At 44.4% G+C, this 21,881-nt stretch overlaps 1 protein-coding gene across 2 annotated transcripts in view; it reads right to left on the bottom strand.

Moving 5' to 3' along the window:
- The window catches only part of sh3gl3a (SH3-domain GRB2-like 3a), a 168,484-nt gene that overhangs the window by 123,935 nt on the left and 22,668 nt on the right, over positions 1-21,881 (bottom strand). The gene's annotated exons all lie outside the window — the stretch shown is intronic.

Raw genomic sequence — 21,881 nt, 5'->3', positions numbered from 1 at the left:
CCTTTGTGCATATAATTAAACCATGAACCCGTTCTTTTTGTTTGCATTTATTACACACAGTGCGTCGGGGAAATCTCCTAACCGCCACTTCCCCGCCCCCACCCCCAGTCTGTTCAATAGAATACAATTAGACAGCTGTTGGCCTCTGATGCACAAGGCCCTTCATTAATGTCAGCCAAAGATGACACCCTGCTACACATACATTTATTACAAAAGGCTTTTATTATTCCTGAACTATATTATTGGTGGAATCCATGTTACCAACTTCCTGAAGGAGCCTACATACATAATTCAGGCTTTCTGGAAAAAATGACAATATCCTCCCTGGAAACTGTTTCACTTGGTGCCTTCAGTAACGTAAAATAATTATGATCTGATATTTTATTTTAAAAGTGTGCAAACAGTTAATTGGCCTCACCAGCCTCCATATTTGTCCAGGGTCGAGTGATGAGCATACTGAATCCCAATAAATATGTTACCATGGAATAAAAGTGCTGCCGCATGTAGGTGAAGAGCTGGGCGAGCTCCTAGCTGGAAGGCCTGGTGCCAGAAAACCGGCACATCCTTCTTTCCCTGCGTGTGTGATCAATATGGAGATATACAATTGACGGGCAAAGTGAAGTATCCTTTTTCAAGTCCCTACGCCAAGTGCAACACTGAACCAGACTTGGGCACACTGCCTCCTGAGCCCATCCATTGCAATTCCCTTGGTTCCCAACAGACGGAAGTTTCTAGGCCCCCTCGTAACTTAGAAACATAGAAAATAGGTGCACGAGCAGGCCATTCAGCCCTTTGACCCTGCACCAGCATTCAATATCATCATGGCCGATCATGCAACTTAAGTACCCCATTCCTGCTTTCTCCCCATACCCCTTGATCCATTTAGCCATAAGGGCCACATCTAACTCCCTTTTGAATATATTTAACAAACTGGCCTCAACAACTTTCTGTGGTAGACAATTCCACAGGTTCACAATTCTCTGAGTGAAGAAGTTTCTCCTCATCTCAGTCCTAAATGGCTTACCCCTTATCCTTAGACTGTGACCCCTGGCTCTGGACTTCCCCAACATCGGGAACATTCTTCCCGCATCTAACCTGTCCAGTCCCGTCAGAATTTTATATGTTTCTATGAGATCCCCTCTCATTCTTCTAAATTCCAGTGAACATTAGCCTAGTCGATCCAGTCTTTCTTCATATGTCAGTCAGTGTAACCATCAGTGTATCTCACTGAGACGTGAGCAGGAATAGAGAACCCCCTTCATCCCATTAGCATTGGACAAGACAGTTTTGTGACAAAAATTAAGTATTTTCATCTTGTTGTAGCTTGGAATAGGTTCCTTTAACTCAGTCGCAAGACACAGTAGGCAGATTTTTTTTTTTTAAAACTGTACTGTCCAGGCATAAAGTATTATCTGGGCAAAACGTAGAGGGAAATCGGGCAGGTAGAACGCAAGCTTGTAATGGAGCCCACCCAATTCTCTTTCCATGCAAATTAGTGGAAAGAAATTCAGGCAAGCTCCGTTACAGACACAATGTGCGATTTGCTCAAAGCGTATGACAGCTAGTTACTTTTCAATTGGCTGATACTTAGTCACATCCAGGAATCCCTCAGCAACTATTTGTCATTCTTCGGTTCAAATCACTCGATGGCTTTGTTCCTCTCTCCATCTCTGTAATCTCCTCCATCCCGACAACCCTCCGAGATCTCCGCGTTCCTTTAATTCTGACCTCTTGTGCAGCCCAATTTCCTTTGTTCCACCATTGGTGGCTGTGCCTGGAATTCCCTCCCTGAACCTTCTGCATTTCAACCTCGCCTCCTTTAAAACACTCCTTAAAATCTACCTCTGGCCAAAACTGTCCTAATATTTCCTTATGTGGCTTGGTATCAAATTTCATCTGATAACGCTCCTGTGAAGCACCTTGGGAGCTTTCACTACATTAAAGATGCTATATAAATGCAAGTTGTTGTTGTAATTAGTGAGCTAAGGGGGAACCAGTGGATGTGGTGTATCTGGATTTCCAGAAGGCATTCGATAAGGTGCCACATAAAAGTTTACTGCACAAAATAAAAGTGCACGGGGTTGGATGTAATATATTAGCATGGATAGACGATTGGCTAACTAACAGAAAACAGAGTCGGGATAAATGGGTCATTTTCCGGTTGGCAAACAGTGACTAGTGGGGTGCTGCAGGGATCGGTGCTGGGGCCTCAACTATTTACAATCTATAGTAATGACTTGGATGAAGGGACTGAGTGTATTGTAACCAGCAATGCTGATGATATAAAGATGGGTGGGAAAGCAAATTGTGAGGAGGACACAAAAATCTGCAAAGGGATATAGACAGGCTAAGTGAGTGGGGAAAAATTTGGCAGATGGAGTATAATGTGGGAAAATGTGAGGTTATCCACTTTGGCAGAAAAAATAGAAAAGGAAATTATAATTTAAATGGAGAAAAATTGCAAAGTGTTACAGTACAGAGAGATCTGGGGGTCCTTGTGCAAGTAACACAAAAAGTTAGTATGCAGGTACAGCAAGTGATCAGGAAGGCAAATGGAATGTTGGCCTTTATTGCAAGGGGGATAGAGTATAAAAGCAGAGATGTCCTGCTACAACTGTACAGGGTATTGGTGAGGCCACACCTGGAGTACTGAGTACAGTTTTGGTCTCCGTATTTAAGGAAGGAGAGACTTGCATTGGAGGCTGAAAAGTGAAGGTTCACTAGGTTGATTCCAGAGATGAGGGGGTTGACTTATGAAGATTGGTTGAATAGTTTGGGCCTCTACACATTGGAGTTCAGAAGAATAAGAGGTGATCTTATTGAAACATATAAGGTAATGAGGGGGCTCGACAAGGTGGATGCAGAGAGGATATTTCCACTCACTGGGGAAACTAAAACTAGGGGGCATAGTCTTAGAATAAGGGGCCGCCCATTTAAAACTGAGATGGGGTGGAATTTCTTCTCTGAGGGTTGTAAATCTATGGAATTCACTGCCCGAGAGAGTTGTGAAGGCTGGGTCATTGACTGTATTTAAGGCAGAGATAGATATATTTTTGAGCGATGAAGGGAATAAAGGGTTTATGGGGAGTGGACAGGGAAGTGGAGCTGAGTCCATGATCAGATGAGCCATGATCTTATTAAATGGCGGAGCAGGCTCGAGGGGCCAAATAGCCTACTCCTGCTCCTATTTCTTATGTTCTAAGGCTGTTCAACAAGCAGACCTGTGCTGAGTAGAGTCAAGTTATCAGTTGGAACTTTCAGACAGAGAGATCACACTAGCACGCTCAAGTAGTTAGACAAGACTAAGAAAAGTGTTATAAAAGTGATCCATAAACGATTAGCTTAGCATATAGATTGTGATCTTTTATTACTTTTCATTTGAGGAGTTCCGTACTGCTAATATACAGCACACACACACACACACACAATCATTCTCCCATGGCATTACACATGTGATGTCAAGACCAAGCCTGCAGCTGAAATTCCGTCCCAATTTTAAAGTCAAACATTCAGTCTTTATTTAAATATATTTCCGCTACAAAAGAGCAGAGGTGCGGGAAATAGACGGACATGGTCAAGGGCCATGTTAACCACGGCGGAGGGGAATCCTTGATTGAGGAAAGAGGACATGTCAGCGGCATTAGTGTGGAAGGTGGCGTCGTCAGAGTTTTTCTAACTTCTGCCATTCCCATTTCAAGTCGGCCCATCATCCTTTGGGTCTCTCTAATCTCTCCTGTCTTCCACCCTATCACAAGACCTTCCCTTTTGTTCTTTCCGCCCCTCCCCCTTTCAGTGCTCCTTAATATGTTCATTTCAAACATTCGCCAGTTCTGACGAAGGGTCACCGACCTGATTAAACTCTGTTTCTCTCCACAGATGCTGCCTGACCCGCTGAGATTTCCAGGATTTTCTGGTTTTAATCTCAGATTCCAGCATCCGCAGTATTTCGTTTTTGTATATAGATAGTTGCTTTAAACATATTATGATGGTGCAGCACACACTGGCAATGTTGCTGAATCCCCGATCTGTTCTGATCTCAGCTCTGGCACGTAAGGAGAAACCAGGGAAAGACTAGACATCTCTCCACAGGAATTGGGGATGGGGGGGGGAACGAAAGGTTGGTGTCTCCATCCAGCTCCTGCTACATGGCTCCCGTCAGCCCTGAAACAGCCGTGGTGATTGTGGTTTGGGAGTAGATAGCCAAAGGAGGAAAAAGTGGGAAAACAGACATTGCATGCACAGTTAAGAGCCAAAGTCCATTTTAAAAATATGCATTAAAAACTCATTTCCCATTAAACACAGTGTGAGCTTTCGCTAAAACATGTTTAGTTTCATCAGCAGCCAGCAATACAGCTGTTATATTAAGTGATTTTTAATGTTAATTTGATTCTGGCTAGAAAACTCTTGCAAAATTATTGATCAAAAGTGAATTAAAATGCAGTACCTGACTGGCCCATGTCAACCTATCGATAATTAAGAAATTTACCAGTTTGTCGTGAGCCAAGCATCAGTACTTACTTAAAAATCACCATAAGCCATATAGCACGATCAATTTATAGAAATAATAAAATAACTTGCATTTATATAGCGCCTTTCATGACCTCAGAACATCTCAAAGCGCTTTCGAGCCAATGAAGTACTTTTTGAAGTGTAGTCACTGTTGTAATATGGGAAATGCAGCTGCCAATTTACACACAGCAAGCTCCCGCAAATGGCAATGAGATAATGACTAGATCAGCTGTTTAAGTGATGTTGGTTGAGGGATACATAAATATTGGCCAGGAGACTGGGAAGAACTTCCCTGCTCTTCTTTGAAAAAGCACCATGGAATCTTTCACGTCTACCTGAGGGGGGCAGATGAAGGTTCAATTTAACTTCTCATCCAAAGGACAGTACCTCCGGCAGTGCAGCGCTCTTTCTTGGTACTGCACTGAAGTGTCAGCCTAGACTTGGTATTCAAGTCTCTTGAGTGAGGCTTTAAACCACAACCTTCTGACTCAGAGGCGAGTGCTACCACTGAGCCATGGAATAAGTCAGTGGTGGCTACGAGTAACTGACCTCGAGCTGAGAGGTTTGCCCCAACTTGCTGAGTTTAGGCAGATGGGAACAATCTGATGTCCCCTTGATTGACAGATGCCTGCAAGACTTCAGCTTCTTTCTGAGAATGGGGAGGGAGGCTGGTTATGACTGGAATGATTCAGCACAGTATGGTTGTAATGTTTAAGTACTTGGTATTTGGTGCACTAATCTGTTAATTTAGGTCATCAAATCTAACTAAGCAAGCCTATGCAAGCTTGTCAGTTTGACCGATGGTGAGTTGAGGAGATACAATTACAACAATTCCCATGTCCATTTACAATTAAAGAGAGAGATTGTCACAGCTCTTACACTTATGAATCAGCAAAAGCAGCCACACCTCCCTCGATCAACATCCTAGATCAGGTAAGCACACAATTTGTAATCGATTCGAGTAGAAATTGAGCAGGAATAGGCCATTTGGCCCCTCGAGCCTGCTCCGCCATTTAATAAGATCATGGCTGATCTGATCATGGACTCAGCTCCACTTCCCTGCCCGCTCCCCATAACCCTTTATTCCCTTCATCGCTCAAAAGTCTGTCTATCTCCGCCTTAAATATATTCAATGACCCAGCCTCCACAGCTCTCTGGGGCAGAGAATTCCATAGATTTACAACCCTGAGAGAAGAAATTTCTCATTTCAGTTTTAAATGGGCAGCCCCTTATTCTAAGACTATGTTCTCTAGTTCTAATCTCCCCCATCAGTGGAAATATTCTCTCTGCATCCACCTGGTCTAGCCCCCTCATTACCTTATACGTTTCGATAAGATCATCTCTCATTCTTCTGAATTCCAATGAGTAGAGAACCAACCTATCCTCATAAGTCAACCCCCTCATCTCAGGAATCAACCGAGTGAACCTTCTCTGAACAGCCTCCAATGCAATTATATCCTTCCTTAAATGTAGAGACCAAAACTGTATGCAGTACTCCAGGTGTGGCCTCACCAATACCCTGTACAGTTGTAGCAGGACTTCTCTGCATTTATACCCTATCCCCCTTGCAATAAAGGCCAACATTCCATTTGCCTTCCAGATTACTTGCTGTACCAGTTCAGCAATGTCTCTTAATTATGGTTTCATATTGGTGATTTGCAATACTGTCAGTCTCTGTGAAATGTCTTCTTGTGTAGCTTGATTTACTTGCTTTGATTCACTACCTGGCAACTAGAACTGGGTAAAATAAAATCTTGTACAAGGGCTTCCTTCCCCCAACAATGAGAGTAGAAATGTGTACGGATAATTCTCTTTTTAGCGTGCTATAGAATACTGGGTCTGGTTTCGGACCGGTACAGATACAGACCTCTCCCAAGTATCTTAGGCACAACAACAGTGGTCAAAATGGTGAATCCTTGTCTCCCTACTCTAATCATAGTGTGTCCTAGTGCCAGAGTCTGAATTTGTGTTTAAAATTAAGCTCTATCTAGGGTGTGTGTATCTACAAGGCTGGGTCTTGGGGGCAAAGAGCAGATCCCAAGTTCCATCTTCGGGGGTGGAAACCGCTCACCAACTTATTTTTTTAAAGAAAGATCTATGCTGAAAATCCACCTAAAAAAACATTTCCTGAAAGTCTCGAGTATTAACTTTTAAAAGATCGTAAGTATTTACAGCACAGAAACAGGCCATTCAGCCCAACAGGTCTATGCTGGTGATTATGCTCCACACGAGCCTCCTCCAACTTTACTTCATCTCAACATATCAATATATCCTGCTATTCCTTTCTCCCTCATGTGGTTATCCAGCTTCCCCTTAAATGCATCTATGCTATTCGCCTCAACTACTCCACGTGACAGCGAGTTCCACATTCTCACCACTCTCTGGGTAAAGACCAGGGGGCTGAAATTGCCCCTTTGCGCTGCCATCACGGCGCATGCATGGCGATAATGTCATCACCGTGCTCGCCAACCCCTTATCGCCCCGCGCCGACTCCTTTGCACTCCTCGCGGAGGAAATTGCCCCGCAGGATGAGAGGTCGGCGAGGGGCGATACCACCATCATGCGCTGGCTGTGTCGCCCCGCCCGCCCGCCCTTAAAGAGGAGGTTGTAGCACGGCGGCAGCATATTTTTTTTATGTTGGACGACTTTTCAGTCGGCCCGACAATGACCGCTGGCCCAGCCGACACCCCCCCTGGTGGCCCAGAGGGCATCACTAATGAGGCTGCAGAGTTTGCAGCGGCTTTCTCCTTTAAAAGTGGAGGACATTGTGAGACGTCAGCGTGTCTGTGCCGCGCTGATGTTGGGGGAACGCTCTGTTATCGCAAGCAAAATTTTTTTTAAACAGAATCCCAGGTCCGACGCAAAAAACACTTTTGCCTAAAGGCCTGCTGACGGCATGAGGACGGAGCACTCTAACAGTGGTTGAGGACAATGGAGGGTTTGCCCAAAATGGGGAGTTTTGCCAGATTAGTTAAGAAAGCCTGGTGTCCTGGAGTTATTGCAAAGGGCAGTAAGCCCCTGACGAGCTTGCACACAAGGAATCAACTCGAAGAGGAACCATAGCTGAAGTACAGCAAACGCTAAAAACTGTCATTGTCTCTTGCGGGCCTGGCTCTGGAAATCAAATGGACAATGGGAGCTTGGAGAACCATCTTCAAAACTTGGTACAAATAACACGTGTTGTGCAGGTCCTGAATCTTTAAACAGAGTGGGACCAATGGGGTGGGGATGGGGGATGATATCAGGTCAAAAGAAGAAGTGATTCCCCAGAACCAATCAGTACTGGAGCGGTGCAAGGGATGCCTGAAAAGCAAACGGTTTAATTGTGTGCAAGTGTAATTGTGCCGGCTCTACAAGTTTAACAGATGTATCATAGGTTTTCTGCAGCCCCTCTCCTACGTGCAAGCTCAGTTAGCTGTATTGCCTTAATCCATTCACCTGGTTATTCATCAGAATTATCATAAAATCAAACCATGCCCGATATCTTAAAACTATCTTATGGCCTGTAATGCGCTACAATGGCAATATTGGCGACGAACACCCTAAGTTAGACCATTATGCTCCCCAATCCCTCAACGCAAATTCAGGCCACAATCTCGGAGAACATAAGGAGAATATGGCATAGTGAGCGTAGGGGGGGGATCAGGAGCAGCACGACCAATGGTCAAAGATGCTACTCAAGCCCGGAAGTTTTAAGATAGACATTTAAAAGTTAAACAGATGGGCAGACACCAGCATAAATTCAAATTATAGAGAGCCGATTCATCTTGAGCATTGTTTTTACATCTGTCTGGTTTGTTCATTCGATGGAACAGTGACTCTCCCATTTTCCCACTGAAGTTGTATAAATATTATGGCAGAGGCTTTCAGTCCTCAGTTGCTCAAGCAGTCTGTAATCCTAGTGCTCTTTCTGACTTGTTACTTACATTGGAACAAAGTGCAAATGGGCACATTTTTTTTTTTAAATTCGTATACGGGATGTGAGGGTCGCTGACAAGGCTGGCATTTATTGCCCATCCCTAATTGTCCTTGGGAAGGTGGAGGTGAGCCGCCTTCTTGAACCACTGCAGTCCATGTGATGAAGGTGCTCGGCAAGGTGGATGCAGAGAGGATATTTCCACTCATAGGGGAAACTATAACTAGGGGACATAGTCTTAGAATAAGGGGCCGCCCATTTAAAACCGAGATGAGAAGAAATTTCTTTTGAGGGTTGTAAATCTATGAAATTCCCTGCCCCAGAGAGCTGTGGAGGCTGGGTCATTGAATATATTTAAGGCGGAGATAAGGGGAATAAAGGGTTATGGAGAGCGGGCAGGGAAGTGGAGCTGAGTCCATGATCAGATCAGCCATGATCTTATTGAATGGCGGAGCAGGCTCGAGGGGTCAAATGGCCTACTCCTGCTCCTATTTCTTATGTTCACCCTGGTGGCTTGCTAGGCCATTTCAGAGGGCAGTTCAGAGTCAACCACGTTGCTGTGGGTCTGGAGTCACATATAGGCAAGATCGGGTAAGGGCGGCAGATTTCCTTCCCTACAGGGCATCAGTGAACCAGTTGGGTTTTTCTGACAATCCAGTAGTTTCATCATTGTCGATAATAGCTTTTTATTTTAATTAACTGAATTTAAATTTCCCGGCTGCCATGGGGGGGATTTGAACTCACGTCTCCGGATCATTAGTCCGGGCCTCTGGATTACTAATCTATTAACATAACCATTATGCTATCATTCCCCCAACTAATTATTATTGATGACAACTACTGCACATAGGATTAATGACCTGAATTACACATGAAAACCAGTCACATTCACATGGTAGTTTGTAGCTCCCCCGCCCCCCTGCTCCTAATTCTTAAGTTATAATGTTGCATAGAAACCACGATTTGTGGGTCACTCAGCTTTGTACTTGCACCAGTCACTCTAGACACTGTCAGAAATACCACCTCGGATAATTAAAAAAAAAGAAACGATCAGGGCAACACAATTAGTTTTTAATTTACAGAGTAAACTATGATTCCTGTGATTGCACAAAACATATCGAGCACATTGGTGCCATTCTGTAAAATCCAAAGGGTAGAACTACGTCTTAGGTGGTATCGGATCATCCGCCCATTATACACAGCGCCCGATATTTAATTCTATTGCCTGCGATCCGATACCGCCCATTTTACGCCACCACCCGAGACGAATTTCCACCCCCCGTATGCCTGTGGTGCTCACAGTGGTGTTAATTCAGCAAAATCGAACTTGCCATTGATTTTAATGGGAGGTGGCGCTAATATAATTAGTTCTTCAATGTTTTCGGTGAGGGTCTCTGTGGAACGGTGCAAAAGCCCCAGGAAATGATGGATTGGCAAAGTCACTCTCGCCATAATTTCCTCACCATAATAATGGCGTATACCATTACTATGGCACATGATTTCAGCAAATTCCAGCCCGTCTTCACTCCCATGCCACAGAACATGTGGCAAGACCAACATTTGGGGGCTCTTTAATAATCCCCATTTTCCATCTCCCACAGAGGGGTTCTCCTCCATTATGATGAATATTGGAGGTCCCACTGTATTTAATACATTGGCCCTGAATTTGCAGCCGCAGTCGTACCTCCGGAGTACGCCTGACCCGTGAAAGATCAATGAACTTACCTCCTGGAACCACAGCTATGGAGAGTTCAGGTCTCGGGTCTACAGGTCCAGGGACCCCAGGGACGCAGGCAGTTCGGAAGTGTCCCTGGATCACTTGAGCCTGGTCCTCCAAATGAACGGAATCCCCTAATGACATGCAATGGAAACCCCAAATAATTAAACCATGACAACTCAAATTTAATTCCCTTCATTACACCAAATTCAATAAAAATGTAATTTTTTGAAAAAAATTATAAACATTTTTATCTGGGCTGATATTTGCATAGACTAATTTTAAGTGTTTGTGCACCATTTTTTATTTAAAAAATTTTAATTTAAGATTTATAGTAATCCTTACGCTGGTGAAAGCAGGCCCCATGCCTGCTTTTACCAGCCGTAAGAAATTCCTGGGTAGATGTTGGCCGAAAACCCCAACTCTTCGTCAGCGAAAGTGATTTTCCAGTCGGTTTGTATCATCTCGCAAGTTCTATGTATTTGCGCATGTGGAAATCCAGAAGTTGTGGAGCCTTTCTGGGGGATTATGACAGTGTACACTGAGCGTACGCTGTCGGAGATACTGTAAATTCTGGCCCATAGGATGTGAAAGCTTGTTCTTCTTTCAATACAAAACATGAACATCATCTGACAAACTGAATCCTAATTAGGACAGAGCAAGACACCGAGGATGAACATCAAGGAAAGCAACTGAGTGCTGCCCGGGAAGTATTAGACACAAACATCTCAAGCTGTTCAAAAGGCTACAAAAATATTAACCATCAAAAGATCTTATATAAAAGGTGGCCTGTTATAAATTATAGCAAGCTGCAAACCTACAACAGACACTGTCCAGGAAATGGAAATTGTGCAGTAATTATTAGGCCAACCTAAAAAGAGAATTCCTAAAACCAAATTAGCCCAAATTGGTACACTTTAGGAGAGGCAGAACTTTTGGGGCAAATTAGGACTAGTTATTATTTTAAATGGTATGTTTGCCGAAGCTGCTTAAATATATAAACTAAAGTAGCCTACCATAAGGACACATAAGCCATGGTTTTCCAATTGACATTATCTTAAAATGAATGGGTTAATGTCGAGAGTTAAAATAATCATAAAATCTAGGCTATAATCTACTGGAGGGATATCCAATCTGTGGTCCCTCCCACCCTGGAAATCTGGCTTGTGAAACTCAATCCCATTTGCGCTAAAATTCCTTATCTGCTGGCGTGACTTTTGTGGGAGCGGTTCTTGGAGCTATTGCCTCATTGGTGAATGAATCCTAAATTGGAATGTCAGGTCTTGTTAAGATCAGTAACATGAGATATATATACAGATTAACGGAGACATGGATTTCAACTTTATATACAAAAGCAAAATACTGCGGATGCTGGAATCTGGAAAAACAGAAAATGCTGGAAATCTCAGTGGGTCAGGCAGTTTCTGTGGAGTGGATGCAGAGTTAACGTTTCGGGTCGATGACCCTTCATCAGAACGAGAGAATGTTCGAAAAAAACACATTCTTAACAAGCACTGAAAGGGGGAGGGGAAGAAAGAACAAAAGAGAAGGTCTGTGATAGGTTGGAAGACAGGAGAGATTAGAGACACAAAAGGGATGATAGCCCAAATTCAAATGGTAATGCCAGGAGGTAGAAAAACATTAGTCAAGATAGGGTGTTTTCTGTGGAGAGCAAGCAGAGTTGAGATTTTGAGTTGACGACCCTTTGTTAGAGCGGGAGAGTGTTTGAAAAGAACTTAATGTGTGTGGTTCCTGAGGTAAGCATCTATTACAGCCAGTGTGAATGCCCCAGTGTAGGGTGCAGAACTTTCATACATTGTCAAAACATACTGACTTGCAATGTTATGTAAAGCACCGAGCCGGCAGCTTAAGCTACAAGTGCTACTGTAGTTAAAACCGTGATGCTGACAACGTTAATTTATTTAGCTGCCTGTCAATTGTGAGATGGTGCTTGCCAAGAAAAAAAAGGAAAATTGCATGATGGAGCGAGGCTTCAAAAACAATTTTAAACAAAAATATTCAATTCAGGAGGTGTGACTGTGTCGATGTCGCGGTACTGACCCGTTGTTACTGGAGTTGAAAAGGGCACAGCAATTTTCAGTCTCAGCAAATAAGCACTGCAACCTGGTTCCTGGTTCAATAGAGACAGACAGCAGTGCTCTGTCATAACACAGGAGGACTCTGAAACTGGCTATGTTTCAACGTGCAACCACACGTTTAGCACTGGAGGTGAAGCAGGGTTACCAACCCTCCAGGAGTGACTTGGAGTCTCTCCAGGAATTGAAGACTCATCTCTAGAACACCACTGTGAGCAATCACGGAGAAGAATCATCGGGCATTAAAAAACAAAGTGTTTTATTGTCATTTGCTTTGACCACTTTTGCTTGTTATAAAAAGTTGGAGATGGGGGGAAAATGGCCGTTTGACTGAGAGTCAAGAACAAGCCAACAGAGTATTGAAGAGTCTGCTTGTTTACCAATTCAGTGCTGGGGATGGTGGCCTGGTCGAGGACGCCAACGTTGATGCGTCTGTCCTCCCAGGGGATTTGTAGGATCTTGCGGAGACATCATTGGTGGTATTTCTCCAGTGACTTGAGGTGTCTACTGTACATGGTCAATGGTTGAGCCATACAGGAGGGCGGGTATTACTACAACGTTAGCGTCCTCGACCAGGCCAACATCCCCAGCATTGAAGTACTGACCACACTTGGATCAGCTCTGCTGGGCAAGCCATATTGTTCGCACACCAGACACGAGACTCCCAAAGCAAACGCTCTACTCGGAACTCCTTCACGGCAAACGAGCCAAATGTGGGCAGCGGAAACGTTACAGGGACATCCTCAAAGCCTCTCTGATAAAGTGCAACATCCCCACTGACACCTGGGAGTCCCTGACCAAAGACCGCCCTAAGTGGAGGAAGTGCATCCGGGAGGGCGCTGAGCTCCTTGAGTCTCGTTGCCGAGAGCATGCAGAAATCAAGCGCAGGCAGCAGAAAGAGCGTGCGGCAAACCAGTCCCACCCACCCCTTCCCTCAACGACTATCTGTCCCACCTGTGACAGAGATTGTGGTTCTCGTATTGGACTGTTCAGCCACCTAAGAACTCATGTAAAGAGTGGAAGCAAGTCTTCCTCGATTCTGAGGGACTGCCTATGATGATGTTTGCCAATTGGTGTGGGAAGGCAGGCGCTGTGAGGATGGACATGTTGGGCAACCAATGGCGGGCGTGTGAAGGCGGGGTGGTCGGATAAAGAAGGTCATGTGATGAAACCCCCCAAGAATACATCCAACCAGAGTTGGGAACCCAAGGGGAAGTGAATCCAGCTTCTCAAAGTAGAATTCTAAATCCCCTTTGTCCTGATCTTGACTCCAGATTCAGGCTGAATTTACATTAGAATTGCAGCTTCAGTCGAAGATAAAAGCACTTCATAAGGACATCAGAAATCAGAGCAGGAGTAGGTCATTCGCCCTTCGAACATGCTCTGCTATTCAGTAAGATCATGGCTGATCTTCTACCTTAGTTCCATCTTCATATCCCCATATCCCTTGATTTCCTTCATGGTCAGGCAACAGTTGCAGTGTGAGGGCACACCCTTACAGTCTCTGGTGCTTTTAGTGGCTTGCACTTGTACATCATGGTTAACATAGCAAAACAAAATCCCAAGGTGCTTCACAAGGGGAACACTAAACAGCATTTGTGAGAAGCGTTAGAGGAGGATTGGAGAAGGATTTTACAAAGGTAGGAACATGTGCTGTAAGGGTCAGGAAAAGAGCTCCAGAGTGCAGGAGGACGAAGACTGAAGTCTCTGCTGTCGATGGTGGATGGAGCGAGGGGTGGGTGGGCAGAGCGGCTGTGGGGGGAGGGGAGTGGGGGTGATTGGCTGTGATGCGGGGGGGGGGGGGGGTGGTGAACAGTAGAGCAGAGGTGGAAAAGTATAAATGATGTGAACTGGAAGGTAGGGCTGGAGGAAGAGTGGAACGAGGCTTTGGAGAGGTTTGTAAACAAGGACAAGGAGTCAGCGGATGTCGACACGAGAGTTAGTACAGGACAGGATGGAGTGGAAGAGTTCTGGATGAAGAAATTTGTGCAGAAGGGAGCTTGGGATACCAGTGAGGAGTCTGAAAGAAGTCAAGGCTATCAGGAATGGAAGCAAGGATGACAGTTTTAGAAACATTAGCATGAGGTAGGGGTGGAGATAGGTGATGTCACACAGAAATGGAAACGGGTTAAGAAGGGTATCAAGGGAGGATACAGCCCAATTCAGTGCGTAGCAGAAAGAAGGCTGGGATTAGGGGCTATGGGTGCAATGGTTGGCTGAACATGATGGTTTCAGCTTTGCTGATGCTCAGCTGCAGCAACTTCTGGTTCATCACATTCAGGAAGTTCTGACTTGATGTCAGACAAGAGTTACAGAATCAACTATAATGGCAGCAAGATTAAGTTGGGTGACTTGAAAGCAGACCTCCAGGATAATGTAACCAAAGGGAAAGGATGTAGATGTGAAATAGGTGGGACCATGAACAGAACTGTGGGATTTGCGGGAGGCGAGTGTGCAGCGTGGGAGGAGAATCCATGGTGGCTACACTGGAACAAGTAATGATTGAACCATCTTAATGTTTTGCCATGGAGCTAAACCACACTAGAGATATAGTGGAGGAAGATAAAGTGCCATGATGAATGCAATGAGACGAATGGAAATGAACACTGGGTGAGTTTTATAACGTGCTGCCAATTTGAAACGCCAATTTTAAGCCCGAGTGACAAGTTGAAAATCTGTCACATAATATGAGTGTGTGACTCTATGAACATGTTACACAAGTATAAAAATATAAGCAATAGGAGCAGGAGTAGGTCATTTGGCCCCTCGAGCCTGCTTCACCATTCAATATCATGGTTGATCTGATCTTGGTCTAAACTCCACTTCCCTGCCCGTTCCCCATAATCCTCGATTCACTTATCGTTCAAAAATCTGTCTACACCCACCTTAAATATATGCAATCACCCTGCCTCCACAGCACTCTGGTAGAGAATTCCACAGATTCACGACACTCAGATGAAATTCCTCCTCATCTCAGTTTTAAATGGGCAACCCCTTATTCTGAAACTATGCTCCCTAGTTCTAGATTCCCCCACGAGGGGAAACATCCTCTCTGCATCTACCTTTGTCAAGCCCTCTCATAATCTTATACATTTCAATAAGATCACCTCTCATTCTTCTCAACTCCAATGAGTATAGGCCCAACCTGCTCAACCTTTCTTCATAAGACAACCCCTTCATCTCAGGAATCAACCTCGTGAACCTTCTCTGAACTGCCTCCAAAACAAGTATATCCTTCCTTAAATGAGACCAAAACTGTACGCAATACCAGGTATTGTCTCACCAACGCCCTGTACATTTGTAGCAGGACTTCCCTACTTTTATACTCCATCCCCTTTGCAATAAAAGCCAACATTCTATTTGCCTTCCTAATTACTTGCTGTTTTCTGTTATTTAGCCAATCCTCTATCTATGCTAATATATTACAACCCCATGAGCTCTTACCTTGTGCAGTAACCTTTTGTGTGGCACCTTATCGAATGCCTTCTAGAAATCCAAATACACCACATCCAATGGTTCCCTTTTATCAACCCTGCTCGGTACATCCTCAAAGAACTCCAGCAAATTTGTTAAACATGATTTCCCTTTCATAAAACTATGCTGACTCTGCTTGATTATATTATGACTTTCTAAATGTCCTGCTACTACTTCCTTGGTAATGGACTCCAGCATTTTCACCACGACAGATGTTAGGTTAACTGGTCTATAATTTCCTGCTTTCTGTCTCCCTCCTTTCTTAAATAGGGGCGTTACATTTGCAATTTTCCAATCCGCTGGGACCTCTCCAGAATCCAGGGAATTTTGGTAGATTACAACCAATGCATCCACTATCTCTGTTAGAAGCAAGACTTTAAATCTACAAGCACAGGATATTCTGAGGATATGATAAGGTGCTTTATAAATGCAAGTTCATTCTTTTATTCATTACACTATGCATTTTGTAGATTAGTGTTTAATTTATATATTGTTTGCAGTTTATCTGTGTCTTGATTGGTAATCCTGTATTTCAATAGAAACACGAATCAGATTGCTTGTTGTTTAAGTAACTCTTGGTTTAATGTCCTAGTTTTGCAATTTCCTGGAGTACAACCATTACTGCAATAAATGCTCTGATGACAACACACACAGAATTTCTAATTCACATCAAATATTTTAAGGCAGCAAAAATGAAATGTAATTTTTACGTATTTCGGCAGCTAAATAATTCTCAGGCTTCGAGCGGGGATTGTATTATGTGGGCTCCCGGCACAGAACCACTCCCAAATGGAAAATGGAAGGGAGCACATATGTAATTTCCTGTTGTACACATCTGGATGAATCTTAGCCCTGATTTGAAGTGTGCCCTCTCGATGGGAACGGGATGGGTTCGGGTCAGATGCCCGTCTTGCACCCTGCCGAGTTTTACTCTTCACTACCTTCAATGGAGAGCCAAATTGCACAAGGTGTAAAATGGTCATCCCACTCGATCCTGCCCAGTTCCCTCCTGATCCTGCCCAGTTCCCTCCTGATCCTGCCCAGTCTCCTCCTGATCCTGCCGCGTCCCCACCCGACGGGTTATATCAAAATCAGGGTTTTCGAGTTCCATTTTATCAGATGATTTATTAAGCACTATAAAGACCTTCTAGAGCTAGTAATAACACTAAACACAAGTTATTTTTTTCCTAAAATCAATCTGATTGCAGTAATTATTGCTTTCTGTCTATTTATACTCTCCACATCTTTGAGGATATAGTTCCTAAGTGTACTGCAATAATTTTTACGTATGCTCGGGCTGTTGAAGCCATTACTCTCTTTTTTTAAAGTTTCAAACACCCCATTTCAGTTTCTTTGCAGCAGGTACAACGTCTCGAATCCGGTTGTTCGAAAACCGGACATTTTTGGGGCAACCAAGATGGCGACATCGGACAGCGAGGGTCAAGGAAACCAGTAAAAACCGGTAAAAAACGCAACCTGGGGGGCGAGGAGCGGAGGTGCGACGGGAATCGGTGGGCGGCGAGGATCGGTGGATTGGCGGGCGGCAAGGAGCGCCAACAGCGAGGTCCGAAATCGGGCAAAGTCCGAAAACCGGCACGGTCTCGGTCTCAAGGTTGCCGGATTTCAGCCGTTGTACCTGTACTATCCTTTAAAACTCACATTTATATAGCGCCTCAGGATGTCCTAAAGTGCTTTACAGTCAATGAAGTATATTTAAAGCGTAGTCACTGTTATAATGTAGGATTTCAGGGGCACTCCATGTCAGTAGATTCTACGAGTGCAAGGTGAAATTTTTCAACTTAAAAAATGTCAAAAGTTCACAGGAGGACCGATCTTTAATATTCGGCGGTAGCATTTGACTGTTCACTAATATTAAAAGCTTCAGCAATATTCAGCCACTTATGAGTGGAGTTCTGGAGATGTGTTTAAGGAGGCGTATGTAGAGTTCTCAGCCATATAGGAGGGCGGGTATCACGACTGTCCTGCAGACCATAAGCTTGGTGCCACATTTCAGGTCCTGGTCTTCAAACACTCTGTTCCTCGGGTGACTGAAGGCTGCGCTGGCACACTGGAGGCAGTGTTAGACCTCTTCACCGATGTCTGCACTTGCTGATAGTAGACTCCCGAGGTATAGAAAATGGTCCACATTGTCCAAGACCGAGCCAAGCGTGTGGACTATATACACAACAGACACCCCAAAATGCTGCAGAGGTACCACCAGCGGTGCCACCGCAAGATCCTGCAAATCCACTGGGAGGAAACACGCACCAACGTCAGTGTTCTCGATCAGGCCAACATCCCCAGCATCGAAGCACTGACCACACTCGACCAGCTCCATTGGGTGGGCCACATCGTCCACATGCCCGACACAAGACTCCCTAAGCAAGCGCTCTACTCGGAACTCCTACACGGCAAGCGAGCCCCAGGTGGGCAGAGGAAGCGCTTCAAGGACACCCTCAAAGCCTCCTTGATAAATTGTAACATCCCCACTGGAATCCCTGGCCCAAGACAACCGGGAGGACGCTGAGCACCTCGAGTCTCGTTGCCGAGAGCATGCAGAAACCAAACGCAGACAGCGGAAGGAGCATGTGGCAAACCAGGCTCCCCAACTCCCCTTTCCTTCAACCACTGTCTACCTCACCTGTGACAGAGACCATAATTCCCGCATTGGACTGTACAGTCACCTGAGAACTCACTTTTAGTGTGGAAGCAAGTCTTCCTCGATGTCGAGGGACTGCCTATGATGATTGGGTAGAGCTGTGCTTTGCCCAGGCAAAGAGTAGTATGAATGCATGGTATAACTCAGTCCTTATCCCATCATCACTATCTCAAACATGTTCACAGCCTTTGACAATCCACCTGTGCTCAAATAACTTTAAAAAAAAAAGAACTCTTGCTACTCAATTACAGCCTTGGTCCAATCATGGACAAAAGAGCTGAATTCCAGAGGAGAGGTTAGAGTAACTGCCCTTGACACCAAGGCAGCATTTGACAGAGTGTGGCTTAAGGAGCCCTAGTAAAACTGAAGTCAATGGGAGTCAGGGAGGAAACTCTCCACTGGCTGGAGTCATACTTAGCACAAAGGAAGGTGGTTGTGATTGTTGGAGGTCAATCATCTCAGCCCCAGGTCATCGCTGCGGGAGTTCCTCAGGGCAGTGTCCTAGGCCCAACCATCTTCAACTGCTTCATCAATGACCTTCCCTCCATTATAAGGTCAGACGTGGGGATGTTCACTGATGACTGCACAGTTGTTCATTGCCATTCACAACTCTTCAGATACCGGAACAGTCCATGCTCACATGCAGCAAGACCTGGACGACATTCAGGCTTGGGCTGATAAGTGGCAAGTAACATTGGTGCCACACAAGTGCCAGGCAATGACCATCTCCAACAAGCGAGAGTCTAACCACCGCCCATTGACATTCAACAGCATTACTATTGCTGAATCTCCCACCATCAACATCCGGGGGTCAATATTGACCAGAAACTTAACTGAACCAACCACAAATATTGTGGCAACAAGAGAATGTCAGAGGCTGGGTATTCTACAGTAAGGATCTCACCTCCTGACTCCCCAAAGCCATTCCACAATCTATAAGGCACAAATCAGAAGTGTGATGGAATACTCTCCACTTGCCTGGGTGAGTGCAGCTCCAACAACACTCAAGAAACCTAACACTATCCAGGGCAATGCAGCCTGCTTGATCGGCATGCCATCCACCACTTTAAACATTCACTCCCTCCACCACCAACGTACCGTGGCTGCAGTGTGTACCATCTACAAGATGCACTGCAGCAACTCCCCAAGGCTTCTTTGGCAGCACCTCCGAAACCCGCGGCCTTTGCCATCTAGAAGGACAAGGGCAGCAGGCGCATGGGAGCACCACCACCCACAAGATCCCCTCCCCAAGTTACACACCATCCTGACTTAGAAATATATCACCGTTCCTTCATCGTCGCTGGGTCACAATGCTGGATCTCCCTCCCTAACAGCACTGTGGGAGCACCTTCACCACACGGGCTGCAGCGGTTCGAGGCGGCAACTCACCACCATCCTCTCGCGGGAATTAGGGATGGGCAATAAATTTTGGCCTTGCCAGCGATGACCACATCCCAGGAACGAATTAAAAAAAAAAAGCAATGGCCTAAAAAAGTAGATTGTACTAAATGACATGCGAGAAACCTGGATTTGCTCAGTATTCATAAACTGCTAACAAAACAGGTGTTTTTGTTTTAGAAAACATGTGATTCTTCTGAAAAAGACTGCGATAATGGTAGTAAATAAATATCAGTCAATCACAAAACATCTGCAACGCCGATCCTTTAACAGCATTAATCCAGCTGTGGAGTGCACAGCTGTAGAGGAAAATGGCTCAAAGCTGACAGAAAATGAGCCCAGTTTACCTACGAGGAACCACGTGATCAGGCCCCTACAGGGTGGCCTTACTTCGAATATTTTGAAGTGCAACACAGATAATTATATCTTATTTTCTACATAGCAACTTGATCAAACTATGTTGATGTCCTACATTATTTTTCAATTTAATATTGATATTAATATTACAAGAAACATTTTCTAGTGAAATAACATAACAGTGCAGTGCAAAACCTGCATCTCCTGTTCAGATTATCAGTTCTGAAAATTAGGAATTACTTTAGGGGGGAAAAAAAAAGTACACCTGCTGGATTTTCTGTCCCCTTTAATTAAACAGTAAATGATGCAAAATTGTATGGATTAAGGTCCTGGACTCTCAAACTGTGTAAATGACATTCAGTGTTTAGGTGCTAGAGTACGCTGCCTTAAGATACTATACTGAAATCTGACTATACAGGGATTCCGCAATCCAAAAACAGATAAATAACACAGAAAAAAATAGTTCAGAGTCAAATGGACTGAATTATGGCACTAGCTATGGCTCAGTGGGTAGCACTCTCGCCTCCAAGTCAGAAGGTTGTGGGTTCAAGTCCCACTCCAGAGACTTGAGCACAAAAAAATAGGCTGGCACTCCAGTGCAGTGCTGAGGGAGTGCTGCACTGTCGGAGGTGCCCTCTTTCGAATGAGACGTTAAACCGAGGCCCCATCTGTTCTGTCAGGTGACGGTAAAAGATCCCAAGGCACTATTTCGAAGATGATCACAGGCATATCCCCAGTGTCCTGGCCAATATTTATCCCTCAATCAAAATCACTAAAAAACAGATTATCTGGTCATTGCCACAGTTTGTAGGAGCTTGCTGTGCACAAATTGGCTGCTGTGTTTCCTACAGTAACAACATTTCAAAAAGTACTTCAGTGGCTGTAAAGTGCTTTGGGGCATCCCGAGGTCATGAAAGGCACGAAATAAATGCAAATTTTTCTTTTAGAATTAATCGCAGAATTAATGAGAGAATTTTGAGAAAAAAATCTTGCCCAGAAACACTTTAAAAATTAATTGGTGTGAGGTCTTCCTCTTGCATTTAAAGTATCACGATATCTAGTGTGAAGATCTTATCGCTACCGCAACATAAAGTGGCAATAAAAAAATTAACATTTTCTGGAGAGGTCCACATCTGGGAAGGTGTTGGTAAATGTTTGTGTCCCTCTTCATACACCATTGCTGGAGGCCAGTGTGTTTAAAATTGAATACCATAGTCAGCAATTTAAATTACTATTTTCAATCAACTGTTTTTCTTTTATTTTTCTCCTCTGCACCTAATATATGTGTCAGATACTTTTCTGGTCAACATGAGCTGCCATACAAGGGGAGGCTAGACAGGCATATGAGGGAGAAGGGAATAGAGGGTTATGTTGATAGATTTAGATGAGGAAAGACGGGAGGAGGCTCGAGTGGAGCATAAACGCCAGCATGGACTGGTTGGGCCGAATGGCCTGTTTCTGTGCCGTATATCCGATGTAATCGTATGTAATATATACTAGATCTTTCCCTCTGGCTACAATGGCACTAAACTTAGCAAACAGCCAACTTTGAAGTAATGCCAGGTCTGACCTGGTGTAAAATACCAATTTCTCCAAAAGGCAGCAGAATGTTGCACATCTCCCTCATTAATAGTGTTAATAATGCGCTAAAAAGCAAAGCAAGGCTCTTTACCCACTTGCCGCAAACAGTCATTGAGGATCAGTCCACTGATAAATATAAATAGTCCGTTATTGCCTTCTATACAAATTGCATTA

The sequence above is a fragment of the Pristiophorus japonicus genome, chromosome 17 (assembly GCF_044704955.1).
Source record: "Pristiophorus japonicus isolate sPriJap1 chromosome 17, sPriJap1.hap1, whole genome shotgun sequence".
Classification (NCBI taxonomy): Eukaryota; Metazoa; Chordata; class Chondrichthyes; family Pristiophoridae; genus Pristiophorus; species Pristiophorus japonicus.
The sequence above is the reverse complement of the archived record's forward strand: the minus strand, read 5'-3'. Positions and strand labels throughout refer to the sequence as shown.